This window comes from Arachis stenosperma, chromosome 6 (genome assembly GCF_014773155.1).
Source record: "Arachis stenosperma cultivar V10309 chromosome 6, arast.V10309.gnm1.PFL2, whole genome shotgun sequence".
In the NCBI taxonomy this organism is placed as follows: Eukaryota; Viridiplantae; Streptophyta; class Magnoliopsida; order Fabales; family Fabaceae; genus Arachis; species Arachis stenosperma.
In genome coordinates this window covers 134,981,562-135,005,545 of record NC_080382.1, presented here as the reverse complement: position 1 = coordinate 135,005,545, position 23,984 = coordinate 134,981,562, and positions in this window count along the sequence as shown.

Below are 23,984 nucleotides of genomic sequence, written 5' to 3'. Positions count from 1 at the left end.
GGGCCTGTGAGCCCAACCAATTCACTAACTTCAGTGAGCTTCAGTTCATCCTCTCTCTTCTTCATGCCAAGAACACTGAAGTTCAGGGCAAGAGAGGGGAGAAGAACACTCCAAAGCACCAAACCCTTGGATTTCATTCAAATCCACACAATGTTTTACTCCGAGCTCTAGTCGCTGCACCGTTTGCGACCATACGTCTGCAGTGACGAGCTCTATAAAGACAGGTACATTGTAAGGTAAGAACACCGCTTTCTCATTTTCAATTTTCTCTTCTGAAATCTGAAAATTTAATAGTTTTAGGGTGTTGAGATTTTGGTTAATTTGATGTTTTAGGATCAAATTGACTTGAGGGATTAGTGGACTTTTGCTAAATTGAGGTACTCCAAGGTAAGGATTATTAACCCTAGTCAATCCCTTGATTTCATGTGTTAGATATTGAAATTGGTATATGTATGTGATAAATGTGTTAGTTGTGTGTATATATATATATGTAATATGAAGCAAATTGGGAATGTTGGAAGTTTTATTGGAAGCTTAGAGTTGGAAACTAGTTGCTGAATTTTGGTGTTGAGGCTTGCAATCTTGCCTAGTGGGTTGTCTTGGGTTATACGAGAAAATCAGCCAAGGTATATTTTAGGTTTCTCGTATTTAATATATAATGTCTTGCGAAAACTTAGGGTAGATGACCATAGGATAGGTTGGGAACGCATGAGTATGTTGAATGTTTAGTGCTTTTGATGATATTGTTGCTATTGATTGAATATTTGCTGGATGATTATTGTTTATGATGATGCTAGGTTGTTAGGTGATGAGTTGATAATGGTGATATGAATAAATAAAATTGGAAGTTCGGAAGTTATGCGTGTCGAAAGTTCAGAATGTAAAGCTGAAATTCTGCAAATTTAGCCATTTTTTGACTAATTTGCACTGTATGCGTACGCGAACCTCTCTATACGCGAAGGTCGTCTCTGTCTGGCATGTATGCGTACGCATACACATGACATGCGTACGCATAGCCCTGTTTTTCAGCAAATGAACATCTTGTGTTTCAAACCCAATTTTGAACTTCTAAACCCCTATTTTCATTCTTTTAGCCATAGATCTTAATAGTATATCTAATAATGAGATGAAACTAGGAAAGGGTGATAACTTGAAAGTGAAGTAAGGTTGAAAAATGATAAATTATATATGAAAAATGCAGAGAACTGAAGTATATGTGATGCCATAACTATAAAGGATGATTATGCATTGGTTATAAATGATTATGAATAAATTGGAAAAATGATGAAAACTGAATTGGATTGTGAAGTTGAAGGATTATGAATGAATTATAATGATAATAAAATTGAAATTGATTGTGTTATGCCTCCAGGTAAGATGCAGTGGTGTCATCCGCTTGTTCCGGGTAAGAGGCGAGATTGCCGGGTAAGATGTAGTGGTGTATCCACTTGCTCCAATTAAGAGTTTGAAGCTTCGGGTAAGATGCAAGGGTGGAATTCTGTCGCCGCTTGCTCCAGGTTGAGAACTATAACATCACCTGGGTAAGAGGCAGGGTGAAGCTGCCCCCTGCTCCGGGTACGTGGATAAAATGCAAGGGTTGCAGCATTGTCCACTTGCTCCGTATTTGGTGTTCTATCCAGGGTTAGCTACTGGACATGTCGGGTTTGGCTTTATAACCGACAGATGAGACTCATCAGCCATAGGATAGGCATGCATCATATGCATATTGTTTTAATTGCTTGTTTATGCTCTAATTGAGAATGCCTACGTAACTTTCATATGCTTACTTGTATACGTGCTACTTGCATTACTTGTATCCTAATTGTGTTTGTTATTGTTTGCTTGCTTGTCTGTGTGATTCTACTGGTGTTAGATGTTTTGGAGGAAAGAGGATGAAGGAGAGTTAGGTTAAAGTATTTGGTTAAGTTTAGGAATCCTTTGAAAACCACCCTTATTTATTGTTTCAGTTTTAATTCTTAAGTTTTATAATCTGAGTGTCGGAGTTCTAGAATTGCCTCTGGCATTCCCAGGACCTTATGTCTTATGTACGTGTTACCTTTACCATGCTGAGAATTTCCGGTTCTCATCCCATACGATGTTGTTGTTTTTCAGATGCAGGACGAGAGGTATCTCGCTAGGCGTCTAGAGCTCTGCAACGAAGTGGATCTTTTGGGACTTTATCTTGGTGTATAGCTTATATATGATTATATGTATAGAACTCTCCTGATAACTTGTTTTACTTTTGTACCTCTTAGAGGTTTATGGAGAACTAGAGTTTTATATATGTATTTCGGACCTTGGGTTATGTATATATGTATGTAAATATTTTATGGCCAATCTTAGCTTCGTAGACTAAGTTGGAGTTTATTACTTTGTACTCTTGACCTTCTGTTCTTACTCTGTGTGTGTGAACTCTAGCTTTTTTCGTACGCAAGTTACGTTATTTCTGAGCGTTGCGCTTTTAATTTTACGATTTTGTTCAAGGCTCCTCGTATATTATATTCTTTTTATTAAATATATGTATATATATTTTATTTTAGAGGTCGTAATACCACACCATCTCTGTTTTACGATTTAAGCGTAAAACTCTGTGTGGTTGGGTGTTACATGTTCAATCTTATTCATGTATTCTTAAAATAATTTTAGAGATAATATATTATTATTTATTAAAATAAAAATTAATTTAAATATTTTATATAATTAAAAAATATTAAAAATAATTTAAAAATTAATATTTTAATATTAATAAAATATTAAAATATCATTATAATTTATCTAAAAATTAAAAAACTATATATTTTATATATAAGTGGTGTCTTTTATTTTATAAAAATTTAAAATTTATATGTTCTCATATCATATTATATCCGTGTATCATACATATAAATATATCTTTTTCTTTTTTCGTTATTTTTTATGACACTGAGGTGCACTATTATCCAAAATTATTATTGATAAATTATCTTGTAATAATAAAAAAATATTATGCGTAAATTAAAATAAATCGGTATATATATATGTATAAATATATATTATTTAATTTATTTTTAATATATATTTTATATTAATAAATAATTTTAATATACACCTATTATAATTCATGGAATAATGGTCACACCAAATACCCGAAACTTATCCGATGCACTTATCCATGACAAATATGTTGTGTAGGAATTAATATATACACGATATACATAATGAGTAAACATGCATTTTTAATAAAAATAAATATGCTGTGTATCTTCTTTAAAACATGGTTCCTATGTGCTCTATCATCCAAATTTGTTGTTAAATTACATGGTAGCTCAGAAATAAATCAAATAATCACACACAAAATTCAAAATTTATCCACTACACTTGTCCATCACAGATAAATTTTGCATAGATTAATGAATATGATATTTTTTAATTAAAAAGTAACCAAACAAACAAAAAATAAATAAATAAAGAACTGCTTAAGAAATAAGGTAGTATCGCAGAATGCTATTTTCAAATTTTTTTAGACAATGAAAACTTCACTTGATGAGTATGAATCTTTATCGCCATCTTTATTATGATGTCTGCTACTTTGTTTGCATCTCTCAAGATTAACAGAAGGTTAACACAAGCATTTTCAATACATGATGTCTTAAATTTTCAGCACGAAAAGATCAACAAAACCAGAATTATCCTAAAAATTATTAATAAGAATAAAAGCATTCACACAATCTGTTTTATAAATAACATCTTTTTTCCCCAAGTTCCAAGCTAGAAGATATCTTCTCCAAATAACAAATAACTCTCCTTGCAGAATATTACGACTCTCAATTGTTCCCAAATATTCTCATTGTTAACTTTCATTCCAATCTCTGCTAACACAGGCAAAACTAATACGATCACCAATATCAGGATAACTTGTATCACAATTAATCTTAAAAGTCCCCACCGGGGGAAATCCATGAGCCACTAATAGTAGAAGGGATAGAAACTCATTGTAACTCAAAAACATTCCGAAGTTCCTTTTCCAAGGACAAAGTCATACTAGTCACCTTATTCAGTGCCAAGACTCGTGTGGACGAAAGATCTCATTATTTCTGGAACGCCAAATCCATTATAGACTAGAAAAAAATCTAAAAGAACGCTCTTTGCTATGAAATAAGAACCAGTTCATCAAATCCAAAGGTTGATCAGAAATTTTCAAAGCTTGCCAAACTAGCTGAGCTTTCGGATAATCCCGAATACAATGAATAACCGATTTTTTATCAGAAAAATATCGTGAACAATTGTCCATCGATGAGATGCCCCTCCTGAAACAAAAAGCATCAGTGGACAGAGCCTCCTTAAGAAAAGCCAGGCCAAAAATTTATGTTTTTTCGGAATAAGCTGACGTCAAAGCTAAAACCAATGCCCCTGGTCCTCCCAACCAAATTTCTTCTTACTGAGCTCCAAGTAGACTAAAACCTTTGACGCCGCACTAGACTAAAACCATCATACCACTAAATCTGCTTGCACATCCGATTTATAGAAAAGAATGTTACCTTGCAAAAAAACTGGTTTAGAGGAGAATAGATATTCTGAAGGTGTCACTGTCCAGATGACCAAAGATCCAAGATCCAGAGATCCAAATAAAAAATGTGAACATAATCCATCTAATGACAAAACCGCCCCTCTTTCCTCTAATTAAAAAACCAAAAATTTTGGTTTAGATCCCCAATGCACCAAACAAAGTCATCCTTCAAGAGATCCCAATTTTTACATATACTCTTTCAAACATAGGAGTCCGTGTCTCGAGACCGACAGAAATAGTCTCCAGGAGAGGAATGGTATTTTTTTGCCAACAATTGAACCCATGATTTGTTTGGATGATGAAAAAATTGCCAAACTAGCTTCCCAAGAAAAGTAGCATTAGCACAAAAATGGATCTCGAATCCCCAAACCACCAAACTTCTTAGGGATGACCAACACCTTCCAACTAACCAGATTCATGCCTCTACCATCATTTTGACCTTTCCAGAGAAAGCTCTACATCAAAGATTCTATCTTATTGGATACCCCTTTAGAAAAGAAAGATACTTGGATGCGGTAAGAAGGAATCGCAGCCACTACTGAATTGATCAAACATAGTCTTTTCGCCTTGGTAAGCAATCTCCCTTTCCAACTGGCCAGCCTCCCCCGAATCTTGTTCAAAACATCATTGAATGCTGCTCATGTCACCCAAGAGTGACTAAGGCTAACCCTTAGATACTTGTCCATGTTCTGGACAAATTTGATGGATGACACCCCAGTAAAAAATTTCTTTTCTGGTCGCTGAGACATTCTTAGAGCATAGCGCTTTAGATTTCTCCACATTAACCTTCATCCCAAAGGCTCTACAGAAGTTATCCAAAGCAACCATTACATTTTGAACTTTCCATTTTTAGTTTTACAGAAAAGAAGCAAATCATCGGCGAACATCAAATAAGAAATTCTTGGACCCCCTCTAGAAATGGCAACCAGCTTCCACAAGTCTCTATCAACTTGATGATTAATAAAGCAGGACAATCTCTCCATACACAAAACAAACAGATATGATGACATTGTGTCTCCTTTTCTAAGTCCCCGACTAGGAGTGAATTTATTTAATCTCTCCCCATTTCACAGGATAGACAACGAAGAGGCAGTGACACAATGCATAATCAGATTGATTGTAGGGGTACGAAAGCCAAAATTCCTAAGGGTATGCATCACAAACCTCCAATCAACTCTGTCATAGGTTTTCTCCCCATCAATCTTAAAGGCTAAAGTGCCTTTCTTGGATTTTTTTTTCTTCATAAAGTGGAGAACCTCTTATGCAATAATGATGTTGTCAGGGGTTTCCCTTCCTGGAATAAAACCTCCTTGAAGGGGCCCAACAATGTCTGTGAGATGAGGACGAAGTCTATTGATTAGGACCTTTGTTATAACTTTGTAAACCACATTACAAAGATTGATAGGTCTGAAATCCTTCATGGAAATCGGGGCTTCTACCTTCGGAATAAGAATCAGGAGAGTTTCCATCATTCTCGGATCAATATCCATACCAGAGATCGCTTGACTAACTATAGTCCAAACATCAAATCCAATAATCTCCCAATATTCTTTGAAGAAAAAAGCTTGAAACCCATCAGGATTCGATGCCTTAAAAGAATGCATATTAAAAATAGCTGACTTAACTTCCTCCAATGTAACTGGTGCTGTAATCCACAATCAACTGTCGCTCTTTTTGCCACATAGAAGAATCTTCCATCACTTCTAGCCACTTCTATAGGAAATTATTTTGTGGCTCCAATTCTCTTTTCCTAATAAAAATGTTACTAAACACTTTATAATTAAACTCTAGAGAGTTCTTCTGCACTTCCAAAATCTTGCCATGCACCTGTTTATAGCTAGACCGCCATGATTGGGTCACAAAATCTCTATACTCTGGATGGGTAGCCCAAGCCACAATAAACTAAAAAGGTCTATTCCTTTTCGGCTGGGGCCCCCTTTACAGTGAACTAAGACAGAACAATGATCAGACTGAAGTCTATTTAGTAGATAGCCATCCACTATTGATACAAACTCGGTCAAGCTTTTTTTCCACCTCAACATAATTTTTCACCCTTCTGTACCGAGAAAATCGTCTTCTGATAGTCTTTAAGTCAAACAGATCGCTATCCCCCAACGAGGCAGCGAACTGATCTGTGCATCGACTTGAAAAAAGACAACCCTTAAATTCATGAAAGAAGAGGACTTCATTAAAATAATCAAGAATGATCCATAGCCCGCAAAAAGATGAGGAATGAGTCACAAGATAATCCCACAGAAGAATTCTAGTATTAAAATGAGGACTACCATAAATACCATTACACCTCTAAATCACATTATCTAACTAAACCTCCACCGTAACACACTGATCAAAAGCATCTACCCACTTGCAACAAGCATCTGACATTGTGGAAAGGAGCTATATGCCCCCTTATGCCCTGTTGCCTCCACTGTACCAATAGAATGATAACGAAACCTTTTCCAGAATAGTTTCAAATGTTGAAAGGGACAATGAGTTTTAACCACAATAAAAAAGACAGGCTTAAATTTCCTAATAAGCTCTTTGCAATTCACTCCGGCTAACTTATTAGATGCACCCATAATGTTCCAAACTATTATATTTAAACTATCCATAATATAAAGATAGAATAATAGAACATCAATGAATATATTGGTTCATCAACCTCAAGATGAGGCTTGAATCACGGGACAAACGCCCTCATCCCTGCCTTCCCTTGTTGTATCATTTGATGGCAAGACTTCCATCTCCGGTGGTATTGCCGCTGCAGCAACCTTTGTGGAAGCGTCCACCACTATGCTTCCATTCTTCTCTGTCGGTGAGCTCTGCAATGACGGAAGTCTTAGCCGTTTCCGAAGGGATGAGCCGCAGGGTGCTGGGGTCTAGAAAGAAGATGGCATCGCAAACGCATCTCCATTCCTCACATGTGACCTACGCTGCTAGAGCATGGTTCGAGATCCAATCCTGGATCGTGAAGAAGCGGACCCATCAGCAAGAGAGCATGCAACATGGGCCTTGCTTTCCTATCCGAACCTTTGCTTGAGTATTCCCTTCATCGGGCCTTAAAAATTTGCTTTTGGCCCATCTTATATTTCTCCTTCCTTAATACTTACACCCAGTCCACTTCTTCATTCTTGCATGCCTCTTCAACGTGAACCTCAAGCAAGTTATTAGCCAATGGATCATCATTCATATTAGGTCCGTGATCCTCGCCAATAACCACGCCTATGACAATATCATCTGTTGCGTTTGATTTTTGAATTTTTTGATCATTAATTAGCGTTGACTTTTCACCAATCTAAGTCTTGACGACGCCAGAATTAACACTCTTTCCTTTCACGGTGATTCTACCCAAGCATTGTGCCTTATCATCACCATAAGTTGCACAAGAAATACATATCAGATTTAAACTTTCATACTCCATTGCATGAGTTACTCCTTCCATAATAATATTCTTGATCATCGATAATCTCAAATTTATTTGAACACATGCTCAGGCATATCTTCCTCTCTCAGCCAATTTAGTGGCCAGGTCCACTTTGATAGGGACACTTATGACATAAGCAATATGCATCATAGCCTGCTCTTGGTAGCACAAGATTGGAAGTTGTGAAACCCGAATCCATACAAGCGTTGGCTGAAAGAACTCTTCATATGGCCGAAAATCTACATCCCATGATTTTATAGCGACACAATGCCCCTCTATCAACCACAGGCCGGGCCACTAAGCATGACTTTGTCTCGATCCTCAATGGCATCGAATTTCAACAGAAAATACGCAAATTTCACGTCTAAAAGATTGAAGCCACCTTTAATGCGCCTGACCATCCAAAGCTTATGTGAAAGAGTTGTGTAACTGTAGTTCTTGTCCAAGACCTTGATCACTACGACATCTCTATAAGGTTCTGCCAAGCAGAGCTTTGCCTCTTTTGTGAAGCTAACACACGGAAGTTGGGAATCACCCTGCTTACCTACTACTGTCGCTGTACCATCCCCAAAAAGAGATCCTACAAGTGCGAAGGCCTTAAATTTCTATGCACCAATAACTTTATCTATAAAGGAGACATTTGAAGCCTTTGAAAAACTCTCCCAAAAAGAACCCTCCTTGCCACCGGGTGCACACCTACCCTCACTCTCTCCCTTATCTCTTCTGACGGCATGACCGTCATCCTCCCCGTGTTTCGCCCTCAAACCAGGCTCCTGCTCTCTCTTTTACTCATTTTTTCCTATTTAATTTTAATATATCAATGAACATGATATAATGTGAAACCTAACCTAGCACTGAGAGCTTTGCTGAGAGCTTTTTCATTCGGTGTTGTTGTTGATGATTTTAAACCTAATAGAGAGCTTCATTGAAAGATTTTTGAGAGTCGTTTGAAGTTTAATATTAAAATGAGGATTTTAAAATATTTTTTCGTGTCAAAGAGCATGCATCATAAATGTCGAGTGTGTTGTAAAATGAGGGCATGTTCGCATGCGTTAGGTAATGAAACTAATTTTTGCTAGACTTGGACCAACTTTTTTTTTCAAAGATAGTAATTTTATTGCAGTAAAAGGAGTTCTATTACAATTACCACAATCAGGGGTAAAAATGCAATAAAATAGAAATTAGGGTCACTCCCAAAAAATTAATAATAGCAAACTTAAGAGATTAGGTCTTCAGACAAAGAAGAAAGGAAAAGTCTTCTTGCATCTTCGTCTTCAATGGCTATAGAAACCCACTTGGTTTAATCAAGCTCTTGATTCTTTTCTTCTCTGTGCTTCGTCGAACCCATCATTCCAAGAGTGCAGTTTCTGATCTCTGGTTATCAAAACTCAAGAATCAATTCAGTGCTGCTGATTTCTACTTCTTCTGAATTCTGCCGCGAGATTTATTGCCTGGGCCAGAATTTCCCCAGGGTCTTTTCTGCTTCCTTCGAATACCAAGGAGTTCCTATCCAGCCAAATACCACAAAAAAGGTAAGCTATTCCAGTCATGTTGAATCTGGCCTCATTTTCATTTCTCACGGCTGCAACAACATCAATCCACCATTGCCAAGGTTGAAGAAGATTGTTCCTGGGAATTGTACTTGCCATTGGAGAGTTGTTCCATATTTCTGCAATTTGTGGGCAAAAAACAAGCGAATGCAGGGCTGATTTCGGAGCGGCCGAGCAACAAGGACAACGCGGATCTGCTTGAATTATGCGTTCATGAAGCTTTTCTTTTACCGGTAGGCCGTTGTGAATTAATTTCCAGATAAAAATTCTAATTTTTGGCTGACAGTTAGTTTTCCAGATCCCCTTTTCTCTGAATCGTTCATGGAGTATCGCTTTAGATGGAAAAAGAGATATGCAATGTTGTAGCCAGATTGTGCAGAGTACTCACCAGAACTAGTTTGTATCCAGATTAATCAGTCTGTATCCTCTTCAATCTTTGTTTGGCATATTTTGGAACTGGTTTCACTGCTGAAAATTGCATTGATTTTGTCCAGGTTCCATTTTCCTTAGGCATCCATCAATTGTTTAACGCATAGTAATTGTTGGTTGCCCGACTCATTTGGTGGAATTCAAAAGGGGGATTCATCTCCAAACCAAGGATCTTCCCATATCTTTACCATCCCTTGCCGAGAGACTGCCAATTTCACGCCCTTTTCGAGGACATTTCTTCCTTCCAACCATGCCCAAGGAGGTTAGTCTGTAGTATTTATTTTTAAAGATTTTGTAGAATAGAGAATGAGGCTTGGTTAATAATCTCCACCCCTGTTTTGCCAACATCGCTAGATTGAAAGCTTTTAGGTCTTTGAATCTCAAACCACCTTCCTGTTTATCTCTGCTTATTGTATCCCAGCTAATCCAATGCATTTTTCTTTCGTTATGTTTCTGTCCCCACCAAAAGTTCATCATCAGCCTATGTAGGTCATCAATTAATGTCTCAGGCAGCTTAAAACAACTTAGCGAGTATATAGCAATAGCAGTGCCAATTGCTTTGATTAGGACTTCTCTTCCGCTGACAGATAGTAGATTTCTTTTCCAGTAATTCAGTTTTTTAGTGACCTTGTCCTTCACGTAAGCAAAAGTCTCCTTCTTTGATCTGTGAACCATGGAGGGCAAGCCCAAATATTTATCTTGAGTACCCACATTAGGAACTCCAAGTAGAACCGCCAACTCGCTTCTTACCTCATATTGTGTATTCTTGCTAAAAAAACACCGCTGATTTATTCAAATTGACTTCTTGGCCACTTAGACTACTGTACAGTTCTAGAATGGCTTGTAAATGAATGCAACTTTGCTGGTTTGACTTGCAAAATAAGATAGAATCGTCTGTGAATAATAGGTGGTTGATGGATGGGCATCTCCTGTTCAACCACAGTCCTTGAACCAGGTTATTCTGTTCTCCTTTGTGGAGCAGAAAGAAAAGTCCCTCGGCGCAAACTAAAAATAGGTATGGAGAGAAGGGATCTCCTTGCCGGAGCCCTCTTGTTGGCTTGAAAAAACCAAATGGTGAGCCATCCACAATAACAGAATAAGAAATAGTTGACACGCACTCCTTCATCCACTCTATCCATCTATTACAGAAACCCAATTTTTTCATAACAAACCATACAAAACTCCACTCAACACGATCATAGGCCTTGCTCATATAGAGTTTTAGAGCTAAGTCAATATCACCATAGGTTTTATTTTTCAGGAAATGAATACATTCATGCGCCACCAGAATATTATCACTAATCAGTCTACCCCGAATGAAAGCACTTTGATTATCACTAATAATTCTGCTCATAAGTGCTTGCATTCTATGAACAAGAATTTTAGAAATAATCTTGTAGAAAACTGTGCTTAGACTTATAGGTCTAATTTGAGACATCATCGTAGCATTAGGCACTTTTGGTATCAAACAAATTTGGGTATGATTAAAACTTTTTAGGATTCTGTTACCTCCAAAAAAGCTTTTAACTGCACGACATACATCTCCTTTAATGATACTTCAATAGTGCTGATAAAATTTAGCGGTGAATCCGTCATCTCCTGGAGCTGGTGCAGCATTAATGGAGAATATAGCTTTCTTAATCTCCTCCTCACTGACTGGCCTTGTTAGTCCCCTGTTAGTTTCAGCTGAGATCTTTCTACTTATTTCGCCTAAAGCTTTTGTTGGATCACTAGGAGAACTAGTTGAAAACAGATCCTCAAAGTATCTCTGTGCTCTCTCTCCAATAGTCTCGAGGGTAGTACACCACTGTCCGTCCTCGTCTTCTAGCTTCCAGATTTTATTCCTTCGAGTCCTTTCTTGATGTTTAGAATGAAAGAACCTAGTATTCTGGTCACCCCCATTGCAGCCAATTCACCCTTGATTTCTCCTTCCAGAACCTTTCTTCCATAGTATATGTAAACTCCGGTTACATTAGTAAATAATTAGTCAATAAATTAGTTTTTAATAAGGAAGATTAGAAACGCAAATATTATATCAAATTAGGATAGAGCTTATCGAAACGAGAATTTTGACACTAATTTCAAAAAAATCGGTCCAAAATTAAACCGAACGGGCCGAACCGGTTGAACCGGGCCCGTGGACCCAACCGACCCATCATTTAATGAACCCAAGCCTCTCTCCTAATTTGGGGGCAGAGAGAAACGAAGAACGTTTCCAACCCTTACGGTAAATTCAATTTGCCGTAACTCCTTCGTCTGAGCTCCGATTGTCGCACTGTTTGCGGCCACGCGTTCACCGCGTCGAGCTCTATGTTTCTATCGGAACAATTTCATAGGTAACTTGTTATTTTACATTCAGCCTTCATTTCCCTCAATTTTTAAGTTTTGAAAAGGAATGTTGAATTTCTTTGATTTCTGATGTTTTAGGATCCAATTAGCTTGAGAAAAACATTCACTCTTGCTTATGTGAAGCTTGGGTAAGGTGAGGATACGATAATTCTATTTTAATTTCATTAAAATTGAGCTTTGAGTATTAAATTGGATATATATGTGTTATGAATGTGTATTAGGTTGTGCATAAATAATTGGAACTTGAAATTGTGAATATTGGAACTTGGAGGAAGCTGATTAGTTAAATTTTGAAGGGACTGCCTTGGTTTTAAATAATTTACTTTGGTCGTTACGTGAAAATCGGCTAAGGTATGGTTTAGGTTTCTTGCATTTAATATATAATGTTCTATGAAAACTTAGGCTAGATGACCATATGATAAGTTGGATTGCATGTGTATATTTAATATTTAGTATCCTGTTGATGAATATGGTTGGTTTGGTGCTTGAGGATTAATCGGTGATTTACTGAATTATTGATTTTGAGGTATAATTATTGTGGAGGTTGTTGTGATAATGAGGTATTTTGTGTTATGAGCCTAGGATTTGTGAACTATGATTCTTAGTTGAATTTTGGTTGTTGGATTTGAATTTTGTATGAGTATAATTGTTGATCTGAGGTAGATTTATTGTGGTGATTGTTATGATGATAAGGAAGGGTATGTTGGATTGAACAGAAAGCAGGTTTGGACCCGAAAAGGGTGGCAAAGTCCAAGTTTTAGAGGAGATGCTGCCGAAATTTTATAAAAATTAGAGATTTTGTTTATATGATTATTTAAAAAGATTTAGATTCAAAAGTTATATGGTTTGATTTAGATTTACTAAGAGAATGAGCATGTTTTAAGTTTGATTCATTTAGAAAAGAATGAACTATATTTTGAATAGGAACTATTGATGGACGAAATGGGAGGTGTGACAATGAAGGATAAGGATTGAACATAATTGACGTATAATGATGAATGACATGCGATTGAGAATGATGTGGATGTTGATAAATTATAATTGAATTATTTATATGGCTTATGAATTTGAATAATCTGATATACGAGATTCCCTGGATCAAGTGCCGTGGCTTGCCACCACGTGTACCAGGTTGAATACTCGATACTCTGTTGACCCTACGACGTAAGTGTGACCGGGCACTATATAAATTCCCGGGTATGTTACCCCCATTGAGCAATATTGATTATTTGAGATAAAGCTATGCATAGACTCTTGGGGATGCACGTCGGGGGACAGTTTAAGTGCAATTCAGACTTGTCGGGTTGGTTGGATAACCGACAGATGAGCCTCATCAGCCATAGGACAGGCATGCATCATATGCATATTACTTGAATTACTTGCTTGTGCTTTAATTGGGTGTGTCTAAATGTACTTGCCATGTTAAATGTGTATTTGTTACCTGCAGTATTTGTAACCTTCTTGTGCTTGCCTTTATCTGTTTAAATGTCTGTGAAATGTATGATGGAGGTGGAGGTATGGAGGAATGGCAGCATGAGATTCAGATGTAAAATTAAGCTAGTTAGGCTTAGATACTCATAGAAAACCACCTTTTATGGCTTCTGTTTAATACTTTAAGCTCTATAATCTGAGTGTCGGTGTTCTAGGATTGCCTCTGGCATTCCCAGGACCTTATATATTATGTGTGTGGCACCTTTACCATACTGAGAACCTCCGGTTCTCATTCCATACTATGTTGTTGATTTTCAGATGCAGGTCGAGAGGCATCTCGTTAGGCGTCTGGACTCTTGAAGCGGAGTGGTTATTGGTTATTTTGTTATGCTATGATATATATATATATATATATATATGTACTTAGCTTTCTCTCCACATAACTTATTCTTTTTTATCCTCCTAGAGGTGTATGGAGAGGCAGAATTTTGTTTATGTACATTTGGGTTTCAGATATGTATATATATGTATATATGTGTGTATATTCTCCGGCCAGTCTTGACTTCGCAGGCTGAGTCAGGAGCTTGTTATTTTGTATCCTTGGCACTCTATTCCTACTTCTGTTATCTTATGTTTAACAGTTATGGTTTTCTTAGCACGCAAGTTAACTCGTTTCTTGAGTGTTGCGCTTTTATTTTCGCGGTTATTTTTATTTCCTCTATTCTTCAAGGCTCCCAGTCTATTACAATTCTTCTGTTATTATATGTATATATTATTTTAGAGGTCGTAATGCCACACCATCTCTGTTTTACGACTTAAGCGTAAAGCTTAGTGTGGTAGGGTGTTACAGTATAAACCTCTGCCAATTGATCCCCCAGCTGCAGTATTACCTCCTTCTCGTACTCGTTTGGCCGTTCTTTCATTCTTGCTAGTCTGCCTTCTATTTGTTCCATAGCTCTCCTGCTATTCCCTGCCCCTGAGGCTTGCCATTTCACCAGCTCATGCCTGCAACATTTGAGTTTCTAAAACAATTGGAACATTACCGACCCATTCACCCTCAATTGCCAATTTTCCTTTACAATTTTATTCACTGCGTCTAACCTACACCATCTCTCCTGGAAGCGAAACCTTCTCTTGCCCCGATGAGCCTCCAGAAGTGTGGACTAAAAGTGGTCTATGATCTAAACCGTTGTCATCAAGGTGGGTAACATTAGCCATAGGATACTCTTCTCGTAGTTTTGAAGAGATTAGGACCCGATCCAGTCGTTCCTTAATTGCTCTCTCCTGACAACTTCGGTTCCACCATGTATATTTATCTCCAATATATCTTGCATCTATCAATTCCCTTGTTGATAAATTCTTGGAATTGCTGCATCGCTTGGGGTAATTTATCTCCCTTGTTTCATGGGACATCATAATAGCATTAAAATTCCCAGCTACCACGCATCTTTCTCCTGCTTGCTGGATTATAGGAAGAAGTACTTTAAACTGGCCATTGCAAATCTAATCAACACTATGAAGGTGAACTCCTAGTACCTCCCAGAGGCGTTGCTGGTCTGGGTCCTCCACTGTGAATCAAATGTAAAAGTCCCCACTGCCTTTCACCAACATCTTAACTTCTTCTTTCCAAGCGACCACCAAACCTCCAACTATACAATTTGCATCAACACAATAGGTTTCTTTAAATCCACATGTACGTAACTGACCATTAACATATGAGGTTTGATGTTTAGTCTCGCATAAAAACATCATCTCGGGGGAATGGGATCTTACAATCCCTTTTATGTTGTGAATTGTCAGGGGTTTCCCCAAACTCCGACAATTCCACATCATCATCTTCATTGCATTTGGGGTGCCATATTTGGGTTGGCACCCTCCCCCCGTCAACGTTCTTTCCTTCTCTAACACTCCAATTCTCCAATCTGCTTGCAATTTCATCGCATTTGTTTTTCATTTTTTCCCTAATACACTGATTATTGGGTCTCCCGGCCCTCCTCTTCTAGCTAGATGCTTGATCTTCTGTCTCTTGTTACTCTTCCCATCATTCTTATGAGGTGCACCAATTTAAATGCTATTCTGGTCAATCAAATTACTTGTAGGGAGGGAAATATCAAATGATGAAACTGAGCTGCTCCTATTTTCTTCCGGGGCTTCTTGGCTCTTACTTTCCTGAACAGTTAGTTTAGCAAAGCCTTGTAATAAGATAACAGGGATAGGTTTCGCAATTGTATTTTTCCTTGTCAGGTTAGGGCTCTGGATTTCTTCTGTCTTCCTAACTCTCCATCCTACCTGTTCAGCTTTCAGATCAGGTCTCCATTTCAATTCCGCCTATGCTTCTATTTCTGGAGATGCAATAAGTTGATTGCACGCACTTCATGCCCTAGAAATTCAAAAAAATAGCAATAAACTCCCAGCTTTTCGTACTTCAATTGTATCACACATGTCCTTTTATTTGGGCTAACCACCTTCATGGTTTGTTTGAGCGGTTTAGTAACATCCACCTCCACTCTCACTTTCATAATTCTGTCTTCCCTAGCCTTTATTGCAAAGAAATTGACATCTAGGACGCTTCCAATTCTCCCCCTATCCTCCTTGCCGCCTCTATTGTTTTACAAATTTCAGATATATCCCACAGCTGGATCCACATAGGTATTCTCTAGTAGTCATCTTCTGCAATCTTTAATTCTGGATTCCATCGTCTTAGATGAATCACAAACTGTTTTATTAGCCATGAGGAGCCCCTCTTCACCCTAATCAGATCAGTTTCATTGGCAAAGAAAAATTGATAAATATTGTCTCCATGACTTTTGATTCTGAATCTCTCTAGATAATTCCAAATAGCAGTGAATGTACCTTCGATAGTTTCCATTCCAAACCCTCAATCTGCCATAATTCTCCCCATTAGACTCCTGGAACAATCCTCAATACCTGATCTCACATCTTCTTCTTCTAACACGACCACTTTCTCATCAGAATCATTAGCATAATCTGATTGTCGCTCTCTTTGACTCGGTAAGATTGACATTATATTTTGAACACACACAAATTCAATTTTCAATTGACTATATTGGAATTGTCTTTGAAATTGAATTGAAACACACTCACTATCTCTCACAAATTATCAAAATCCTAGTGCACACCACAAAAAAAAATCCTAACGGCACACAAAATCCTCTCACAATTATTTGTGTTATATGTGATTGTTGTTTTGAATAGTTTCTAGACTTGGATCAACTTAGTTAAATTTAACTATAAAAAAAATTATATGTATAACATTATTAATATAAAATATAAATATTAAATTAAATAAAATAATTTTATGGTATTATCTGTTTAACATTATTAAAAAAATTATGAGGATTAGCATTTGAATTCAATCCTTGGTCCTTCAAATTAATATATTGACTTCGTAGAATTAATTTCATGCATTAATTCATGCAAGCTCTTTGACTTAAGAAACCATTTCAACTAATAGAGAATTATAAAACACATTAAAATTAGTCACTTTAATTATTAAAATAAAATATATATTAAAAATAAATTAAATTATATATATTTTATATATAGATATATAATAATTAATTTTAATATACATCTCGCACATAGACATACCCTGCCCATCCTTTGATAAAATATAAGTTGCTCTACGCGAAGTTTCCCTGCTTAACTTGTTGGTTGTTATCACTTATAAAAGGATAATATATTTTAGCATTTAGGAGTGCAGAGCAGTAGATGGCAAACTTCATTAAAAAAATTTTACGTTTGATTTTTTATACTCTGAATGTTTTAAAATAATTGTTCTTTTTTATAATACATTTAGAAAAAAAAATTAATTAAATTTATATTTAATATATAAATATACTGATAAAAAAATTTAAAAGATATTTATGACAAATAAATTTTTTAAAAATTAAAAAAAATATCAAATATATATTCTATAAAAATATTTTAGAGATTAGATTTTGATACAAATTTTTGCCATCGTTATTAAAAAAAAGATCTTCTTATTCATAAAATTTAGTAATTTTATGTCAAGTGAATTTTTAAATAATGAATTATCAATTTTTTTGAAAACTAAAACAAATTTAGAGATTAAATTTTGTTCGTTCTGAATTTTTTGTGTGTATCTACCTTCTAAATATTTAATCAAATATTAGCACAAAAATTTAGATAAAATAGATAAGTGATTTGTTAAATACAAATTTTTTTGTCACTTACAAAAAATATAATAATTATTGATTATTTTTATTATATTTTCAAATCATTTAAAGAGTTTTTTTTTTTCATATCATCTTTTAGAAAATTTTTTTTGTCAATGGTTGAATTTTTTGGATATTAAATTAGTAGTTAACCCTATAAATAAATATCTAAATTAATCTGTAAAAAAATTTAAATCGAACATTTTAACCTCTAATAAAATTATTCTCTGAAAATCTTAAAAAATTATTTTTGTAGGACAAAGTTTTCTAAAAGTGTATTTTTGGAATTTAATTGTTTTATAATTAAATTTATTAAAAATTTATTTGTCTGACACACCTATTAAAAAATTTAATTGAAAGCAAAAAAAAATTTAATCTATCTTACGATAATAATTTTTAAAGGCTTATACTCTTTTAAAAAAAATTATTAAGAATTAAAGTATCTAATATAAAATTTTTAAAAAGTTAATTTGATACTCTTAATATATTGAGTGAAAGTAACATTTATTTTAAAATAGCATGGGTAATTGGTATTTTCAGCTAAGCATGAAAGTATTCTTGTAAGTTCCATTAATTCTCTAACACATCACAAGTTACTCGCCAGTGAGGTTGACGATGAGTAGTCTCTCACAACTCACAAGTCACAATCGTTTTAAATCCCAAAATTTAACACTAATGGGAGCATAATTATTAAGCCTCATTGAGTTGCTTTTCAAAATTCTCTATAAGTAAACTCATACATATAAGCGACATATTCATATATTTGATTTAATTTTATTCACTTGTGCAGACAAAAAATAATAATAATTATAATTGTAACGTAATCATATCATATCAGTAATAGCTAGTAGATTTAGCCAACTGAACCATATTGTAACTCTATTGTTGCTCATCTTGATTGGATGAGAAAACATTGATGGGACTCGTGAAAATTTGAGATTAATAAATTAAATGGCATCAGCCATGATAATATGAAAAAAATTGATTAAGCAGTAGAAGGCCAGGCTAGAAGCTGCCTAACAAGATAATGACGATGATTCCGCATCTTTCGGTGGAACAACATCATCATTTTATGATATTGATTTCTGTCTTTATCGCCAAATCCAATCAAATTTGTCAACGAACCTCTCTCCTTTTTTTAAGAAAAAAATTGCAAAATTTACTATTTAAAAATTAACATAGAAGAAAAACCGCTGTTATTACCTGGTACCTAGCCTTTGCGTGTAGCCTTGTTCTGCCTTTTAAGTTCTAACCTTCCTTGCATTGTAATGTTTAGTATTTTGACTTTTCGATTTTATTTTTAATATCGAAATAAAGATGATATTTTAATTGAATATTAATATTTAAAATATATTATAGTATTATAAAATGTAAAATATAGTATATTATTAGAATAATAACACGTATTTAATATGTATTTTGTGTATTGTTAGAATAATAATACGTATTCAATATATATTCTACGTATATTACAATACGTATTTTACATGTAAAATTTATTTATATATAATTATATTAAATAATTCTATTTTTAACAAAAATATTAATATTTTTTTTATATAAAAAAATTAATCTTTGACTTTTGATTACTATGAATTAAGAAATTAAAAGAATTAAAAATAATGTGCGTTATTCAAATCCTATTTATTATGTCCAATAAGTACAATTATTCGGAGCTCAATAATTATTTTTGACTCGGACTCAGGCAGCAGTGGGGGATCAAACCCAGGTCCCTTTAGGAAAGCATAGCAACACTAGTCACCAAACTAACTTGTATTTTGATATACGTTTTTTTTTTAATTTATATTATATTAAATGAAATTAAATTATATCTACAAATTTAAAAAATATATCATTTTATTAATCACAATATCATTTCTGATTTTTTTTCTATTATATATTATGATTTTTATTAATTTGTTTATCAATAAATACTTAAAACATATAATACGAATATAAATTATTGATGAATTATTAAAATATAAAAATAATAATTAATTTAAATATAAATATATAATTAAAAAATTTTATTATGAGAAAAATAAAAAATTTCTATAATTATTTAATTATGATTAAATTGACCGATTTAACCGAGTTAATTAAACTAATAATGAAGTGATCTAATAATCTAACTTAGCTTCGACTTGTAGTCTTCAACGTTCTTGTTTTACCAAAGGACTTCGAATCCCCGTCCCCCATTGTATTTCACCGGAGATTAAAAACAGATGGATAATTTTTTTTAAAAGCTATCGTCCAAAAAAAAATAATAATATTGTGATAGGTCCTGTTCTTGGTCAGAAATATAATGAAATTATTTTTTCTGTCTTTTTTTTTTAATTTTACTAGTAAAAAAAATTATTCATTTCTTAAAATATTTAATATATTTAGGCAAAAATATAGAGAGGGGTCAAATTTATCCCGATAAGAATAAGAGTAATAATACTGCGTATAATGTTATAGTAGTGGAAATAGTAAAACAAAATCATAGAAAAAGAAAATAAAGTTACGAAATAACTATATCGAATGCATTACACTACAACAAAAACGCCATTTAGCGGCGGTTCCTGGAGCCGTTTAGCGGCGGTTTTGAACCGCCGCGACACATTTCGCGGCGGTTTTATGAAACGCCGGAAGATAGGGCGCGGCAAAACGGATAGCGGCGGTTTTAGTCAACCGCTGGAATAACCGCCGCTAAATATCTATCAATTTTGCGGCGGTTTGCAACCGCCGCTAAATAACAAATAAACGGAAACAACATTTGTTTTGCGGCGGTTCTAAACCGCCGCCAAATTTTAGTATTTCCGTTCATGGTTATTAGAATCGGACCGACTGTCCGACTCAATCGTTAAACCCGCGCTTCCACCATTAGACCCACAACGTGTGGATCACTGTAGAATATATTACCACCAATGTCATGTTACCACCAAGCCAAATGTCTCTTCGATGTATATAGCGCTAATAATTATATATATCATGTGAACACATTTAATTGCCACACAGATTTTTGTTGTATACTTTATATATCTGATCATTGTTATTATAGGCACCTTATATATTGGGTAAAATTCACAATTAAATCAAATAGAGGATTAAATTACACAATTCTACCAAATTAAAAAACATTACCAGAATCTCCCAAAAGCATATTCTTATGTAATTCGAATCAGTCTCATTTGAATTAGACAAACAAACACTACTTTGAATTAGTCCTATTCGAATTAGTAGTAATGCTTGTAATTGGAATTTGTCCAATTTGAATTATGCTTGCATGTAGTCTTATGGTAGTTCGAACCAGGGTGATTCGAATTATGCACGCTAGGTCGTCCCTAGTAATTCGAATGAGTCTGCTTCGAATTAATTTTGGACCATAGTAGATCGAATTAATTTACGTCTATTTATATATGATCCAAGCATATATAAAGAGTACAATAAAGAGTACATCTAATAATATCCATAATAAATTCAATAAAGAGTATATTCAATCATAAATAAAAAAAACAATAATTATAAATATTTTTTATAAATTATTAAAAATAAAATATTTTCTAAAAATATTTATTAAGATTTAGAATTTAGTCTTTAATATTTAAAATTAGTAAAATATTTGTCAAAAATATTATATTTTGTTGGTCAGTTAGCATTATTGAATCTATTAACCATAATAATATGTAGATAATTGATTGGTTTTCATATAAAAATATTTTTATTCTATTTAGTATTTAATTTTGATAAAACATTATTTTATTTTAAATTTAGTTATTATGAATTCTTATATCTAAGAATACAAGCTAAGATTGTTATTTAAAAAAAATTAAAATTTTTTATTTTAATAAATGCCCAACAAATCATTAAAATAAAAAAAATTATAATTTAAAATTATAATTTTTGTAAAATTATAACGTTTTGAATTTTTAATGACTTGTAGAAAATATTTTTAATTATTATTTTTAATATTTTATAGAAGATATATATAATTATTATTTTTAAAAAATGTTTGATTTTTAATTAGTCCAGAATATGATTTTATTTTCTTCTTTTACATTCATATTTGAATGCAAATTTAAATGCCAATAAAGTAAACAAAAAAATCTTATTGGTAAATTTGTTCATATGAGTTAACATATATAGCTTATTTAACTTGTGAAATTTTTATTTATGTAAAACGAATGTAGAAAAAGTGTTACAAGTTTAAGTAACAATGATTTAAACATATATAGTTTAAGATAGTAGTATTTACTTAACTAGATTATACCCAAATGATTATTACTAAAGAAAACATTGCAATATGTGGTAATACGCATTTTGCGGCCGTTTAAAAGTAACCGCCGCAAAATGCCTAACAAGAAGTCACCGGCGGACATATCGCGGCGGTTTTCGAAAAGAAGCCACGAAATACAAACCTGACCGGCAATATAGCGGCGGTTTGAAGAAAACCGCCGCGAAATGTTAACCTTACAGCAATATAGCGGCGGTTTTAGCAAAACCGCCACTAAATGTCTTCCTGATTGCAGCCCCAACCTTTAACCGCCGCTATATGTGCCGCAATTTGTCTTTTCGCGGCACATTTACAAAACCGCCAGAAAATAACTGTCGTTATCTTAAGGATTTGTTGTAGTGTTATTAGATGAACGTAAAGTAAATGATATTATACTTCGAGGAATAGAACTTTTTATTTGAAGGTTAAATTTATTAAATTTAATCAACTATTAACGAGTAATCCTAATGTGAATGGATTTAATTAGGAAAATGCAAAAGTATACTCAAAATTTATCATGTGTCGAAGATCTTTTGTTTTTTTAAGCATGGATTATTTTAGCACAAATCTTTTTGGTTTTTAAAAAGAGATTATGAGAAGTATGATAATTAACACTTAAATTATAGTAATAATTAACGTATTTTAATTTTGGATAAATTAAATTGATTACGAAAGAAAGATCTATACTATACGAACAAAGGAAGGTATGTGAGAGAAAATGGATTAATTGAAAGCTAATAAATATTATAATAAAATTAGGTGCCCAAGTGTTTTTTTTTAAAATAAGTTTTTAACTAAATTATCCCATATTTCTTCTTCTTCGTATATACGTTGGGTGCTGTTGTTTTTTTTATTGCTTTTTTTTTGTTATCATCATCATTATTGTCTTCTTTTTTTTTCTGTCATCGTTGTTGCTACCACTGCTATTTTATTGTTGTTTTTCAATTTTTTTTCTTTCTTAACTTTTTTCTTCTCATCCTCTTTTATTATTATCATCATCGTTCTCGTCGTCTTCATTTTTTTCCAATTTTAATATATAGCACAAAATTTTTTAAAAACAACATATTTAGAACATTGATACTCAACTAACAAAATACATACAATACATAAATTTGGGTGTACAACACAATTTTTAGTGCATAATACAAAATTTTAGTGCACAAAACATAAATTTTTAAAGGATCATATATCTAGAATATTGACTCATCCAATCAACAAAATATTTTCACAATAAAAAATATATATGTTATATACAAAAATTTTAAAATTTATGCTATATACAAAATTTTTGGTGCTATACTAATAAGTTTATATGCTCTCTAACATTTTTTTTATGACGAAGAAGCGCAAAAATGGAGAAGCATTGACGCATGTGTGTGTTTTTTTAACTGGAGTTATGCCCATTTAAATAAATTTAGTTACAAAAACACTTGTATATATAATATCATACCATCATTGTAAATATTAATACTTTATTTTTTTAACTTATTATTTCTTTTTTAGTTGATAAAATTATTTATAAAAAAAATAATTACTTAAATATTTAACACTAATTATTTATCGAAACAAAATTTAAAAAATAAAGTGTTGGTTAATGATTAAAATAATTCTTGAAAGATTATAAATGAATCAAATTTGGTTATATATCAAAATATTAAACATTTCAAATTAATTTTAAAAAGATACAATAATCTTATGTTAGTCATAATAGTCCTTTTATTAATTAAATGATAAAATATTACATAAAACTTTTTTATAATATATTATCATCTAAGGTGGAAACTCAAGTGCAGTCAATTTT